Source organism: Passer domesticus, chromosome 3, assembly GCF_036417665.1.
Source record: "Passer domesticus isolate bPasDom1 chromosome 3, bPasDom1.hap1, whole genome shotgun sequence".
Taxonomy (NCBI): domain Eukaryota; kingdom Metazoa; phylum Chordata; class Aves; order Passeriformes; family Passeridae; genus Passer; species Passer domesticus.
This window is the reverse complement of record NC_087476.1, coordinates 37299997-37315120: the sequence shown is the minus strand read 5'-3', so window position 1 is coordinate 37315120 and position 15124 is coordinate 37299997. Positions and strand designations below refer to the sequence as shown.

The 15124-nt window shown below is 41.7% G+C and overlaps 1 protein-coding gene across 15 annotated transcripts in view; it reads left to right on the top strand.

Moving 5' to 3' along the window:
- The window catches only part of BACH2 (BTB domain and CNC homolog 2), a 186364-nt gene that overhangs the window by 76587 nt on the left and 94653 nt on the right, over positions 1-15124 (top strand). For 8 of the 15 annotated variants that reach the window (XM_064412674.1, XM_064412669.1, XM_064412673.1 and 5 more), the window contains one exon: positions 8093-8196. The exons of 1 other annotated variant lie outside the window; for it this stretch is intronic. The gene's annotated coding sequence lies outside the window, so the exon portion shown is untranslated. Of the gene's footprint in view, positions 1-8092; positions 8201-15124 lie in introns of all 15 variants that reach the window. 6 more of the 15 variants (XM_064412670.1, XM_064412681.1, XM_064412682.1 and 3 more) reach the window with 1 other exon arrangement.

The window sequence follows — 15124 nt, the reverse complement described above, 5'->3', positions numbered from 1 at the left end:
GTGTGATTCAGTTGTGCCATTGCCAGCTAGGGCAGGTCTGCAGTTCTTGGAAGTCGGGCAGGTGAAGCCTCACCCCCAGCTCCCCTCGCCAGGCAGCGTGTGTGTGTTACACAGCGCCAGTGTGGGAACAAGCTGAAGGGAGACTTCATTGTCTTTGACAGTGCCTTTTGAGCTGAAGTACTGCCACGATTGGCATGACAGCAGTGAATCCCGAAATTGGTTGATTGCTGAGAGAGCCTGTGAAGACAGACATGAGGGATAAAAGAAATTAAATGCTTAATTAATAGGTTTATACTTGCTGTTTCTTGAAGAATGACTATTTTTCCCTCTCCTGTTTGTTTATTTTAAGGTGCCATATGTTGCACTTGAAGCTATATAGAAATTTGGTAAAGAAACCTGTCCATCAGGGTTAAGAGAATTCTTACCTAGCTAATCTGCTGCTTGAATATTGGACTTTTGAATTAATTAAATATTTTGAGCTACCAACATGAAGAGATTATTTGGCCAATATTTTGTACAGTAATAATAGCACCTATGCAATTGTGTAGTTATTCTTGATTGTAAGGAACTAAAGCTTCAGCTTCTCATGGTAGAAGTTCTCTCCTGCGTTCATGTATTCCTGATAACATTTTTCATTAGAATTCTAGTTGCAAATATCAACATTTCTTTGGTGTCTCCTTCTGTTAGTTCCTTGCTTCCCACATGCTGTTCTGTGTGAAAGTCTTTGTGAATTGCTTAAAGGAGTAAAATCCTTCATGGTAATGGAGATGCTAACATGCATGACAGTTCTTATCCATCCAAAAATGGCAGCAGTTGACTTGTAGTTTTTCATATGAGCTGATTTTTCACTCAGAAAAGTTTTCACTTAGAGAAGGTAGCTATTAATTACTTATCTATCCATGTTTCAATATGCCACCATCTCGTTAAATAGCTCCCTTGTCTATTTCTTTCTGAAACTATAAAGCACTCTTTTCTGCAGAACAAGCTCAATGACATCTTGACACTTCCCTAATGTTTTCAAATCCTGGTGGGTTTGAGTGAATTGCTGGATTTATTTGAACTTCAGATTCAGGGCTTGTAAATATGCACAGATGAAAGCTAAAAAGGTTGACAAGAATGCATTTGCAGTTGCAAGTGCTAGGTTTGGCATAGTTATCTTTGGCAACATGAACCTAATCAAGTCCAGGAACTCGAGTGATCATAAATCTGTTGTGAGACTGATAGTCGTCTTGTATTATGCTAGTCAGTACTACCTGCTCTATTATTAGATTGGACCCTGGGGAAATGCAAAGGAAAGTGTGAGTCTCACCCACGATGTTTTGGTACTAAGCAAGCCAAGCGTTTGGAGAAGATCCTTATCTTTGCTTAGCAGATGGAGGGTGAGGTGAGCGTATGAGACCAAGTTGCTGAAGAGGTCTCATCTTCCAAATGTCAGTCCAGAGCCTTAACGCGGAATGGCCCTGCTCTCACGGGTTGGTACGCGGCTGGCCTGTTTCCAAACTGCAGTGCTGCTACCCACAAGAGACCTGGGAAGAGGAGTCCACCCAAGCAATGAAGCTTTCAATGGATGGCATTGTTAAGGATGATTTCAAGAGCTGACTTCTAGTATTTCAGTGGTCCAGGTATTTGAAAGATCTGTGAAAAACCCTTCACCATGGATTTATTTTAATGAAAGAGTTTGGGTAGTGACATTATGTGCGTGTAGGTAGCCATTAAGCAAAGAGGGGAAGTAGGTGGCATGTCTTTTGCTACTACTTCTGCCTCTTCACTTTCTGAGAAGAATGCTTTTTAGTTTAAGGGCTCCTAGCATACCACCATCTCCTAGTGAGCACTGGTTAGCTGGCTCTGTGCAGGTGCAGGGCGTCATTGGGTTGGTAGGTGTTTAGTTCATAAGTTTCACCTACTCATCTTGTTTTCTATTAATGACTTTATGTTTTAATCCTGTAAGTGTATTGTGCCATGCATCTGTCTATTTGGGGAGCTAATCCTGTAGTGGTAGGCATCTATTTCAGGAGCAGCCTAGACAAAGCACAGCCTATTTGAGTGCTGGCCTCCCTTATTGTGTGTAGTGGGTTAAATCGCTGGTATTAGTGTGGTGTAGGAGTTCAAAAAGGAAAGACGTTATTTGCAGCGTCAACTCATTAAAACACTCTGTACAGATTTTTCCAAAAGAATAAGCAGCCCAAGCACACTGGGCCCCATGCCAGGGTATGTAATAGCCTTGCACAGCACCAGTTGAAGCCCCAAGTTAGATAAAAGGCAGCTTTTTCTGGGTTTGTTAAGCATTCCTTTAAAAAAAATAAAAAAGGTTTGTGTACAGAAGTAGCAAATTAATTCAGTCCTATCAGAAAGTAGGTCAGTGACTGACCTCCCGATAGCATGAGGCAGCAGTTTCAAGCAGAAGTGACAGCTCAGCAGCATGGACCCTCCATGTCTCCAGGAAACTTGTTTTGACAAATGTAAACACATTATATCCTGTATTCCTCTTGCCTTTTTTTTTGTTGTTTTTTTTTGCTGCTGCATTAGAAACCACAAGCTGTCACTCTACATCCCCTTTCTTCACCCTTTCTGGTCCCCAAAGGGAAATGCCTTGTATCATAGCTAATAATTTTTGCAGGGCTGTGTAATGAGTAAGACGTTCCAGCAAGGGTTGGTGTTTTTTTATGACACACAAAGTTGAGCACTGTAAACCAGACTTGACTAAAATCCAAACCAAAGTCTTTCCAATGGTGAGGGAAGTCAGTGGGAAGACGGGAACTGGATTAATTTAGGATCCTTCTGTCCTAGTTTTGCTTTTCTTTGTGCTGAATGAAATTTTTGCATATACCCACGTGCCTCTTCAGTGTTTACGTTGCCAGTGTTGGTGTCCACATTGCTACAGACAGAACCTTGAACATGTCTTCAATTCAGCCCAGCAACTCCTGAAACTGGGATGCTTTTGTAATTTTGGGTGAAGTGTCAGAGTGTATATGAATGGGATTTGGATCCTTGAATACCCCATAAAGAAGAATTGCCTCAGAAGACACAGGAAAATGTTAATCTTTTCATTGAGTTGTCACTATCAGCAGGTATTGAAGGTGGAGTGTACACTACTAGTTAACTGCTTTGACTTGTACCTTTCCTGCAGTGATTTCTCCTGTGGAAATGATTGTGGATCAGAAGGTCACGCAAGGTTTTCAGCTGTCTCCTTCTCCTGACTTTTAACTAGGTTGCACAGACAAGATACTGCTGTGTGGAATATATAGAGGAGGATTTCAGACTGTATTAGCCAACATGGTTCAATTTAAGGCATTTTACTAAAGATCTCATAAAACTTGACATGATTTTCTTCATTACGTAGTTACCTTTCTAGCCTGAGGTGGCTCAAAAATATTGAGAGAATCCTATGGATATTTATACAGATTCTGTACAAAGAATGATTTTTGCCATGTGGTGGATAAAATAGTCCTTTAGCTGTATACTACCATTTAACTGAATTTTGAAGTTCATTTGCTTAGAAGAAATACACTACAATAAAAGTTGGATGACATTGTCTCCTAGAGTAGAGATTTGATTTGGGAGGATGGGAATATATTTGTTAAAAACAAAATGCTTCTGGCTTTGATCTGAATAGATCCAAATCAAGCAGGAAGTCAGATGGATTTGTATAACAAAACTGGTTATGAGAAGCTGGAGAAGAAGAAAGTCCTGTTTCAGTGAATTACATGTTTCTGTGCTATAGATAATGTTGGCATTGATTGTTACATACCATGCAATGGATCTCATGCTAAGAAAGTAGTGAAAAATACACTAATGTATATAGTTAAAAAAAGGCAAAGGAGGGGAGTGCCCATGTACATGTGTGTGAGTACACTTGTGGTGGGGAGGGGGCAGGCAGTTCCCAGTCTGCCTCCTGAGGGATCTTTGCATGACACCGATGTTGGCTTTCAAGTCATTACACTCTCCACAGGACCACCAAGTTTCCTCTGCTTGAAAGGGCTGGAAGTGCAAGGTGTGCTCCAGGTGAAGGCAAAGATGTAATGCTTTTTCCCACTGTTTCATGCTTACAGAGATGCTGCTTCCCTTGCCTCCCTCCTGCACTGGGGATAGAGAGTCAAGAAGGAAACAGCATCTTTTGACTACAAAGATCCAATCTTCAACCCAGGACTGCCAATTCCAGCCCAAAACCATGTCCCTAAGTGCCATTTTAAGGACCTCCAGTATTCCAATACTGAAATCCTTTTAGTTCAAGGCAATTTGAGCATCTCTTAAGGTTTAAGAACTGGAAGCACTAAGTAGAGATCTGGGAGGTTTCCTCCCACCCCCAATGCTCATAGGAGGTTGGCCAGTTAAGCTGCTTCCCTGGTGCTCATTGGTGGCAGAGCTCTGTGTAACAAGTGACATGGTGACCTTTGCAGTCAGTGAAGTGAAGACAGGCACAGGGCACAGACAGAAAAATTGCCCACTGCTATTCCATGGTGTAGGCAGTCACTGGTGTCACTTGCCTTTGGGGTAGTGTTCTGTCTTACTTACTGGAAAAGCAGTTCCCATGGAATACAAAAGCTGAAATCCTCATTTTCTTTTTAATTTCTAGCCAGGGGAGTCTGTATCCCATACAAGCAGTGACTACCAGTGAATATTTTGTAAACATATTCAATATATGAATTTACCCCTTCAGCTGTGTGAATGCATCATCAAGGAGCAGGACACTTTCATATGTTCCCTTTTGCTTTTGAAACCTTGGTGATGGCTTGCTGGGACGGATGTCATCTTTATGGCTTTCTTCTGATGCCCTACATCAGTTTTGAGGGATTGTGGCTGCAGGATCAGCCAAGACTGCTATGCTCCCTGTGATGAAACTGGAGGGCAGAGCAGCGAGGTGTGATGCAGAGAGGCCATGGGAGATCCTGGGTCTGCATTTCCCCAAAGCTTACCCTTCCTGCACTGGCCCTGAGTTGGGTAGAGCAAGCTCAAACTCACACAAGGGACTTTGTGAGAATGGCTCTTCTGCTTGGGGGGGGGTTTTCTTCAGACGCACAAGTCGCATCCCCAAAACAAACAAAAAAAACCAAACAAAAAATGCTTCAGAAAAACCCAGGTCCCACCTTTTCCTTCATAGTATTCTTAATTAGATTAGTGGCTTGGATATCCTGGGCTTTTTCCACACCAAACTAAGAACTCAGGGAATTTAAGTTGTTTGTTCCCTTCTATACAGCAAAGTAAAAATGTACAGGAGAAATCATATTTTGGCACGAGATAACTTACATTAAAACTTAAGATTTTATTACTTTTGTTCCAAGGTGGAAGAGAATTGTTTTTACCTCCTAGGTAACTCGTCAGCTGAAGTTTTTGACATAACAGTTGAATCGCCTTTATTTCAACCCTGTTGACTCTTGGACTAAATTTAGGGAAATAATGCATTTAATGTGATGCACTAAAAATATTTATAAATTTTTGTTACTTAGGGGAGGAAGGTAGGAGTTGCCACTTCAGTGCTTTTCTGAATGTACAGCGATCTACGCTGATGAAGCATGGATGATTTCATTTCAGTCAACAGCACAAGGCAACGTCCATCCTGACTATAATGATGCAAATGTCCTTTGCTTTCCCTAAATCTGTCTAAGAGTATGTAATCTATCAGAGTAACATCTCAGATGGTGAAGAAATTCTGTACTGGGTGTGTGAAATGGGAGCAAGTGAAGAGTCTGTATGAAATTCCATCCCTCCTTAATGTTCTGCAGAAGCTCTTTTTGGTAACATGTTGTGAATTTGTAGAGGAATTAGGTGGGTCATTCTTGCACTGATGCAGGCATAGGGCAGGTTCTACAAAGGTAAAATGTTGCTCCTCCTCAGGACTTTTGAACCACTCAAAGCGTCTCTATTTTGTACAAGTGTTAAGCAGGGGAAAAAGAGAAAATTAATTCCTTGTATTGACCAGCTAATATCCTGAATGAATTTACTCTGCATTCTTGTGTGGTCCATGCTCTAAGATTTGGTGATCTCGGGGAGAACTACTGGAGCACTGGATGTGCAGGTGCACCACGTGAAGCAGTGACTTTTAAGGGCTCCTCATAAAGCCCATTTGGTAGGTGCTGTGAGGGCTCATTTTGCTTGGCTTCGTTTCTTTCCCTGGATTTAGGCTAGTTTGTGGTTAATGTTTCAAGTTTGCATCACCACTGAAACACTGCTCACCTCAGCTGACTACAACTCTGTCCATTACTGATTCCAGAGTGTAAACTAGATAGGTTATTTGTCCTGCCCTGAGGAAGAAAAGAAGGAGTTAAAATTTAAGAGCTGTCTGCAGTGGGCATGAGTGCTGGCTAACACCTATCTTGAGTACATGGAAATCAATTTGGACCTTGTCTGATGAATGCCACTGCTGGAATTCTTTCTTTTCCGCATAGAGCTACGTATGAGAATCGAGAAATAAATGCGTTTTCTTAAGATAACATCATGTGACAGCTGAGAACAATTAAAACTCTTACTTGTAGCTATATTTTTTTTCCTTCCTTTCTACAGCAGGAGGGTGGTGTCTGCAGCTCTAGGGAGTTGATACAGGCTATTTGTCACTGCTGTGATCTTATCTAGAACAAGTATCCTGCAAGGTTATTTATTTTACAGACTTTTCTTGTAGTTTTGCACAACACACAGATCTTGGGAGATGGGAAAGGATTTTTTTTCTTACTAGAGTCTTTTTGGCAATAAACACATGCCTAACTGTAAGAGAAAAAACTTTCACAACCAGGCTTGTTTTGTGAAGCCCAAACATTTGTGAAGCTTACAAACCCTCAAACTTTGCATAATGTGCCCATCCCTGGTCTCAAACATGAAGTGGCAGAAGAGGGAAGTGTTACTTTTTTTAACCAACAGCTTATGACTGTGTCAACACATGACAATTTGTCAAAGCTTGCTGTAGCGGTACTGTAAATTAATTTTTAGCATCACTTGAGAGTGGTAAACACTTTGTGCAGTGTGAACAGTTCCTAGTACAGTGTGAGTTGTCAGCAGCTTGTGAGCTACCCTAAAAAAAAAAAAAAAAAAAGCACAGAGGGAAGGACGTAAGCTCATTTACTAGTACAAAATGGATCTGAGTCTGCAAAAATTCAACATGTGGTGGTATGTCAATTCAACCTTGAAAACTTGTATTTTCCATTAATAATAATCACCTGCAAGGCTGGGAAATCACAACTTTCCATTCTGTGCCCCACGCAGAGCCTGATAGCAAGCAGTTTGCTCAGGCGCATGACTTGGTGAAGTAGATCCCTCTCTTTGCTCTTGGGTTTTGCCTTTGCTTACTTGCTTTAAAAGTAATCCTACAAATGCAAGTATGCTCTTTTGCTGAGAAGTCTCAAATCAACCATGTAAAATGCCTGGAAAAAAATTAATATGGCAGCCCAAAGAGAAATGATGGGGGTTGAGTGCTCTCTCCTTCTTACCTGTCCCCTTGCTGTTTCTCCTTGCCTATCCCAGCTTCTTGGTGGAGCTGGCAGTGATGGTTCATACAATAGGAGTTGACATGATGGAAGAAAATTATTTGGTGCAAAAAGACAGGGAATATGGATTGTAGAAAACAACTTTTCAGATACAAATGTATTTTAACCTGTCACTTTAGCAGAACAAGCAGTAATAACCTCCCAACCTAACAGTGACTGTTAAGTTGAATGTTAATTCGCTCAGTCGTTGAATTGCTAACATGTCTACAATTTACAAGTGAACACCCACTCAAGAGAGAGAAAATAGAAGTTGGTGCCTGGAATTCCTGGCCTTACTGAAATCACCTACATTTTTTTGGTACTAATTCATCTTGATTTCCTGCGAGTGTTTTAAGTAGAACTAGATGAGAAAAGCAGCTGGGTGCATTTGTTTGCCACTTTGATGCACTCAGTGCGGGTTTTTTTTCTCAGGCACAGTCACTCCTGGCTTATACACCATAGGGTGGCTTTGGCTGCACCTTGGGGCTTGTTCCTGTGAGCAGGCAGCACATGTGAAGCTTGGCACGAGAACTACTGAGACCTGCTAAAGCTGGTTTTAACCTGGTCTAGGTTTTAAAGAGAAAGATGACTTTATTTGTGTGTTTGCTCCTAAAGAATTTTGGTTATATTTCCTTTCCTAGATACAACTGTAAGTGCTGCCTGTATGAAAGAGCCCAGCCACACCATCCAGTAAGCTGTCTAGAGCAGCAGTTGGCTTGCTTGGAATCACTTCCAGGACTGCGTTGTAAGTAAGTTTTTTTACAAAAGCGTCATCAAATGGTTTCTTCAGTTTCGGGATGATTTTGAGATGTTCTGGTTGTTTCTTATAATTTCACAGTTTTATTCTAATATCTAGTAAGACACTAACAATGTGGGAACTGGAGCACCCCCATATCTGTGCATAGCATAAAGCTAAAGCCCTTTCAAGGCTTTTTGCTCGCTTGCTCTAGAACTCCCCAGCAAAGTACCTAAACGCTTCTGAGAACAGGCAGCTACGTAGAAGCCTAGAAAGATATTTGGCCAAATACGTAGTCATTAACTCTGTGACATACATGTTTTTCGAGTGTTCATTCCAGCCTGTGCTTCAGCCTTTTAGCTGTGCTCATATAGCCCTGCTAGAGTGAATTCTTCGTGGAGGTTTTCATTAACTGTGATCTGCCTAACTCAGTTTGAAATGATTCATGAATATATGCCCTGTCTGGTCCAAAAAGAGGAGTGCTTTGTCCCTTTGGCCATGCAGGGGGTATTGCTAGGGAACCTCACAGGCTGTGAATTGAGGTGAATTTAGTCAGCTGCATCTTCTTTCTGTGATCATGGAATCATAGAATATCCTGAGTTGAAAGGGAGCCACAACAATTTTTGAGATCATCCTAGTGATGAGTGAGTCTCAATGAAAATGGCCCTATTTCAGGTCACAAGCCAATTACATTGTATATGGCACTGAGAATGTGTTTGCATTTAGAATTAATAACATCATCCTAGAAAACTTTGAGATGTACACCAAAAAAACCTTATTATGCAATTTATACTGTTCATTTTGAAAGCATAATTCATTCAGGGATGTTTGTGACCTAAAATTTTATAATTTTTATTTCTTTTTATATTGTCTTCATTTTTCTGGTGCTGCAGGTTATGAGAAGTATGATATGAGAAGTATTTCTGACAGAAGTGCATTGCCCTTGAAATGACCTCTGATAACATGGTTACTTGAGAGAGCAGTGGTGGGAGAGTTGGTGACTTAGAGTTCAAATCACTTAGTTACGCATATTTATTATACAGGCTACTCACATTCCTCAGCACCTTGCAGAATATTCCCCACAGGTGAAATTTGCTGCACATATACGAGGTATAAAATACATATTTTTTAATGTTAATCCTGTCGCCAAGTCCTTCAATCACATCAGTTGAGTCAGTTTTTGCTGTAGGTTTCTTTTTTGTGACTCTTTACTCTGTACCGTTAACTGACACACCTGGGTCACTCTCTAGGTGAGGTCATGCTGGACAGGAATCTTTGGCTCGGCTCTGCCTGCAGTTATCTGCCAGATGCAGTAACTGCTGTTTTGTTCTTGTTCCGTGATTGCTCGACCCGTGAGGCGCTCAGCCCAGTTCTGCATGGGTGAAGTTGAATGAGATGAAAGAAGGACTGCTTACTGTCAGTGATGGGACATTTCAGCTATGGCAGATGTGCAGAGAACAAGTGGGGGAATTGTTTGGGGAAAATTAGGGCTTTGAAAAGTCCAAAGTCAAACAGTTTCCCAATTAGAAATTTAAAACAAAGCCTAATGTTTGTTTTCAGCAACCTGTTAATGGTTCATCTGCTTCTGGATTTTAAATCCTGATCTAAGCCACCATTGGTTTCATGGAACCATAAAATCATTAAGAATCATACAAGCAGAGTTGTTTAGGTTGAAAAGTACCTTCAAGATCATCAAGTCCAACTGCTAACCCAGCACTGGCAAGTCTAGGACTAAGCCATATCCCTAAGTGCCACATCTACATGGCTTTTAAATACCTCCAGGAGTGGGGACCCCACCACTTCCTTGGGCAGCCTGTTCAATGCTTGACAGTTCCTGTCTGTGAAGAAATTTTTTCCTCATATATAATGTAAATCTCTCCTGGAGCAACTTGAGGCCACTTCCTCTGATCTTGTCACTTGGGAGAAGAGACCACCCCCCACCTGGCTACAGCCTCCTTTCAGGCAGGTGTAGAAAGCACTAAGGTCCTCCCTGAGCCTTCTTTTCTCCAGGCTAAATGAACCCAGCTCCCTCAGCTGCTCCTCATCAGACTTGTGCTCCAGACCTCTCACCAGTTTCATTGCTCACTGAAGATGAGCGCTTTTCGTTCTTTCTCATGGGCTCTGCTGCACTTGTTTGCAGGAAGCCCCGCTGTCACTTGGGCCCTGGCTGATGCCACCATAAACCCCTGAGGCTGTTTCAAGGGGAACAGTTTCTCTGTCACTGTTAGTGATGGATTTTCGTCCAGTTTATGTCTTGATGTTTGCATTGCTCTGGCACCAGGAACTGGAGCTGTGCATTCAGGTAATTTATCCCAGGGTAGTTGCTACTGATTTGGTTCAAACCTGGTGTTGCCGCCTGCATGCTGAGGCAGTCTCAGTTAGACCAGTTCCTTGAAGGATTGACTATTCCAGTGTGGTTTTCTGCCTCATGTCCTTCCATAATTTAACTGTATTAGTCTGTTTAATGGTACCAGAAGGCCACATATTTGCTCTCTGAAGCCTCAAACAGTAGATGCATGCTTTTAAATAGTTAAATAAACGTTAATTATGATTCACAAATAGTTTTCTCCAACTATTAAGTAATATCAAACACTGAATTTTTCAGTCAGTAATTGTTTTTCCAGCTGCTGAGTGGGACGAAGTATTCAATATTTTTACAGAGTTATTTTTGCAGCTGCTTGGCTGCTTTAAGCATAAAAGTCCTATGCTATTTTGTAGGTCTTGACAGCCTTGGATGCACAGTGGGCACAAAAAGCCTGTGGTGGGAGTGGAATGATTACAGTCTTCTGATGCACCTTGGTTAGCTGTGGATAGTTTGTGCTGCATCCAGATAAGCTGAAAATAGCATATTGGGCACTTTCAAAAGTTTGTGGTTTTGCAACATTTTCTCACAAAAATGTGAAGTCTTTTTCTTTCTCACCGTGTGAGTTATTACACATGTGGAAATTAGTTATTTTTTCCTTTTCAAGATCTTGAGACATTCTGTGAGGGACTCAGCCAGTGTGAATTATTTCATGAAATAGTGGTTTGACTCGTTGCACCTCCTTGCAAATAGTGTAATACCAAAGGATTTTGTCTTAGAATTGCATATTATGTGCTTTACACAGACAGATCTTAACAAATTTTAAAATTAAATTAAATGAAAATTTAAAATTTTAAAATATCAATTAAACCACAAGTCATGGTGATAGTGGGAGAGGCATTGTTTTCAACCACCATGACGACTACCCTGGCAGTGAGCACATGGCTCACATTTTCCCAGTGATTCATTAGCCAAGCCAGTAAAGCATCCTAGGCAGTCTGACGCTGTGGCTTACTGGTAGCTGTTCTTCAGATGATTGCTCATGTCGACATGATGCATAGCAGTGTCAGAAGATTCACTTTGGAACTTACCTTTTTTGTGCATCTCTTTTCTCTGGTTTTCCCACCAGATCTGCTCTGCTGCCTCACAGCACTGCTGTTCACATAAGCAGTTGCTGTAACTCTGTGAAGCTACAAAGAAGAATCACCTTCTAAATATCACTGGTGGGTTTTGATGAAGCCACAATCATTAGCACAGGGTGCACAGAGGACACAACACTGAGCGCTAGGGAGAGGATGATGTTGACAGGGGAAGAGACCAAAGTGTGAAGGGTAAATTCTGTTTGATGTTCAGTTATGTTGGTTTTTTAAGCCAGAACAGAAAAGAAGCAGGATCAAAAGCCTTCACAAAGCAGAAGTGTGAGTGTAATGAAACGTAGTGACTAGACAAAATAAAAAAAATAAAAAAAGAAGTTCATTGTAAAACCCACCAAACTTAAATTTCAAAGCCCCAGAAGAAGAGGTGATCTGTCAGCCACCCAGCTTGGACTGGGCACCCAACTGGAACTCATGGTCTGGGTTCAGTTCCCTGCCTCAGTCACAGGTTTCCTGTGTGTTCTCAGGCAGCCTCCTTCATCTGCCCCATGACTGACTTCCTCATTTTGCAGTGGAGATCATCTTCCTCACGTTCATTGTGAGAACAAAGCCTACTGATGTTGCTGAAAGACGTGAATGTTGTGATGGGAAGAGCCACCCTGGAGACCAGAGCAAAAGGGGTGTGCTTCCTCACAGGGGACAGTCACCCATGCTGCTTGCATTTCTGTGTTAAAGAGTAAAGGAAATTATTTCCAGATCTCAAAAGGGTTGATTTTCTTCTTTCCAAGTCTTTCAGGCCTACTTTTTTTGTGGAGTTTGGCTGCCCCAGTGCAGCAGCAGGCATTTGGAATATTCCCTGTCTCTCACCTTTCTCCTCTCAGTCTGTCTGCTTATGGCTTTGAATCACTCCTGTCTGCTCAATGCACGCACCCGGCACAACCCAATGGGATCACAAACACAGCTTCTGTCATCTCCCAGTTTACGTGGAGGTCTCCTAACATGTAAAGATGGTTGTTTGTAAGAAGGAAACCGAAGAGTGCTTGAGGCTGGTTGGAGGGGTACCAAAAGTGAGCCTAGCAGCTGAGGAAGGTGGTGTGAGCCAGTGGAATGTCACACTCACAGACTCCTGCCAAGGTGTGCACTGGCACAGTGTGACTGCCAAGGATGCCCACATAGCCCATCATCACGACTGGCCTTCAGCCCCTCTGCTCCTCCACTCAGTCCCTGATAAGCAAAAATATTAGTTTAAGGGGTTTTTATATACTCTCACTCAGTGCTGATGCTAAATGTGAGTAAGGAATCAGAAATGACAAGTCACATACCTTTTGATGTGCCCTTTTATCTCCTTTGGGTTGGTTGTTAAACTTTTAAGTGTGAGGACTTCTCAGTACATGAAAACCGATGTCTTGCTTTTTCCAAGGCTGGTCAGCTCAAGTCCCTTGCCATGAGAAAACACAGATGGTTTAAGATGTAGTGTTGTCGATACTAGACATCCTCTCTCTGCCTGCAGTGCTCATCCCTTTTCCCAACTGCTGAAACTGGAAATTCAGTCTCCTTGCAGCTCTAAAGAACTAGTGCCTGAAAATGCAGCAACTGCTTTGTTGTCCATTGCTGTTTCAAGCCCTCACCCAAGCTACAAATAATGAGTTATTGAGCTAATTTAGTTTTATACAGAAGTGATCTTCATCTTGCAAATCAGGAAGGCTCTTTAACGCAGTGTAATTGACTTCAGCTGTAAGATTCAATGCACTTATCTAGGATTACAGTTCAATAAAATCTAATTGTGCTGAGAGCAACAGGAATTACAGAAACACCTGGGGATTGTTTTATGCCTTTTCTGTGAACAAGGTGTGCTGAATGTCTTCTGTTCCTTATGGTTTCGGTTATACTGCTGCTTGACCTGCCCATTGGTGGGAACAGCTTAAGGTGACACCATTTGGTGTGGGGAGGTGAAGCCAAGCAGGTGAAATGATGGGTGGCCTTCTTCAGTGAGCTCGCATTTCTGTGTGCCCAGCCAGAGTCAGGCTGGGGGAGTGGGAAGTAAGCAATGTCTGGTTTCATTATGATGGTGATGATAATAGGATCCATGAGGTATGTGAGATTAAAAGCCCTATAACATTGCAGTCAAAGTCATCCACAGAGGACGAGGCCTAAACATCCTTTTGACTTGCCTCACCCAGTGTAGAAATAAATAAGGAAAAACAAGTATTTATTCAGTATCTCCTCTCACTATTTACCAAGTAGGATCCTCTGTAAAGCCAATTGCTACCTGGAAACATTCGCTGGCCATCGTGCATTGGCTTTATGACTGTGTGCTGCAGTTGTAGAGAGCCTTTTTGCCCAAGTATTAATGAACTGTTCATCAGCCACTCTGAATAAATGGGAAAGCATTAGATTTAATTTTTCACTTGCAGAGCTTCAGGGAAAAGTACAGACTTTGTAGTGGGATGAGGGCACTGGCACAGGTAGTGGGTAATTTGGGATGATGGTGGAGAAGACAGTGTGGCAAGTGTCCTTGTGACACAAATGAGGTGCAAACTTTGTTATTCTATTATAGAGAGACATCCCAACATCAATCCTTGGCCCAAACATAAGGTTGTGTAATTAGGAGTGCTTACCTAACGCCATGCTTATTTTCTCCATTATTTCTCTCAGTTATTAATTATCCTGTTGCAAGCAGTAAAGGAAGAATGTGCTTTCAGACCAAAGTAACAGATTTGGCTGGTTCCAGCACTCTGCCTTCATGGGCAATAAAATACATAATATTGCTTGCTACAGCACATGCTGTACTAATCACTCTCTGTGCAACTGCCTACTTTTACATCATTTTAAGCAAATGCCAGGACTATGAGGAGTAATAAAACAAGATAATAATGGCAGAACAGGTAGGTTTTGTTGTACAAGTTAAAAACAAAACAAAAAAGACCTCACTCTCCAAAAGCCATGAAAACTGTAGAAAGAGGCTGGTTTTGCCTGCCAGAGTTAACCAGTAATTACTGAGTGCAGAGGACATCTTTCTTACAGGAACAAGCAGTGAGAATGGATCATGCAGGATGTCCCTGAAGCTGCTGCAGTCACATTTTAAGAGCAGAGAAGAGAGATTGGAAAGAAAATAATTTTTTTTTTTCTGGTTGTGGAGTTGACTTTGCTTGTGGCCTAATGATTGCTGGTTCTTACTACCGCTTTGGGTGATCGTTAACTGGGATGGTGAAAACACCGATGTTAAACTTCTGTTTTCAGGTGACATGAAACTAAAGAAGAAATTCATGTCATGCCTAAGGTTTCAGTTTGAGTTGAGCTGTCAGGCAGAACTAGATAGACATTTTAACACAGTCTTTGCTGTTTTGGTTAACATTATGAGGTGATAAACCCTATTTCGCTTTGTTTCCCACGTCTTTATTTTTTAATCGGGACATTCAAGAGTTGGTGCAAAATTAACTTAAAAGCAAATACAGGGGCACTTCAAAATGTGTCCACTTTGCATGCATCAAGGTATTAATGTAAGCTTGCGCACAACCTGCTGGTATGCAGCAGCAGATGG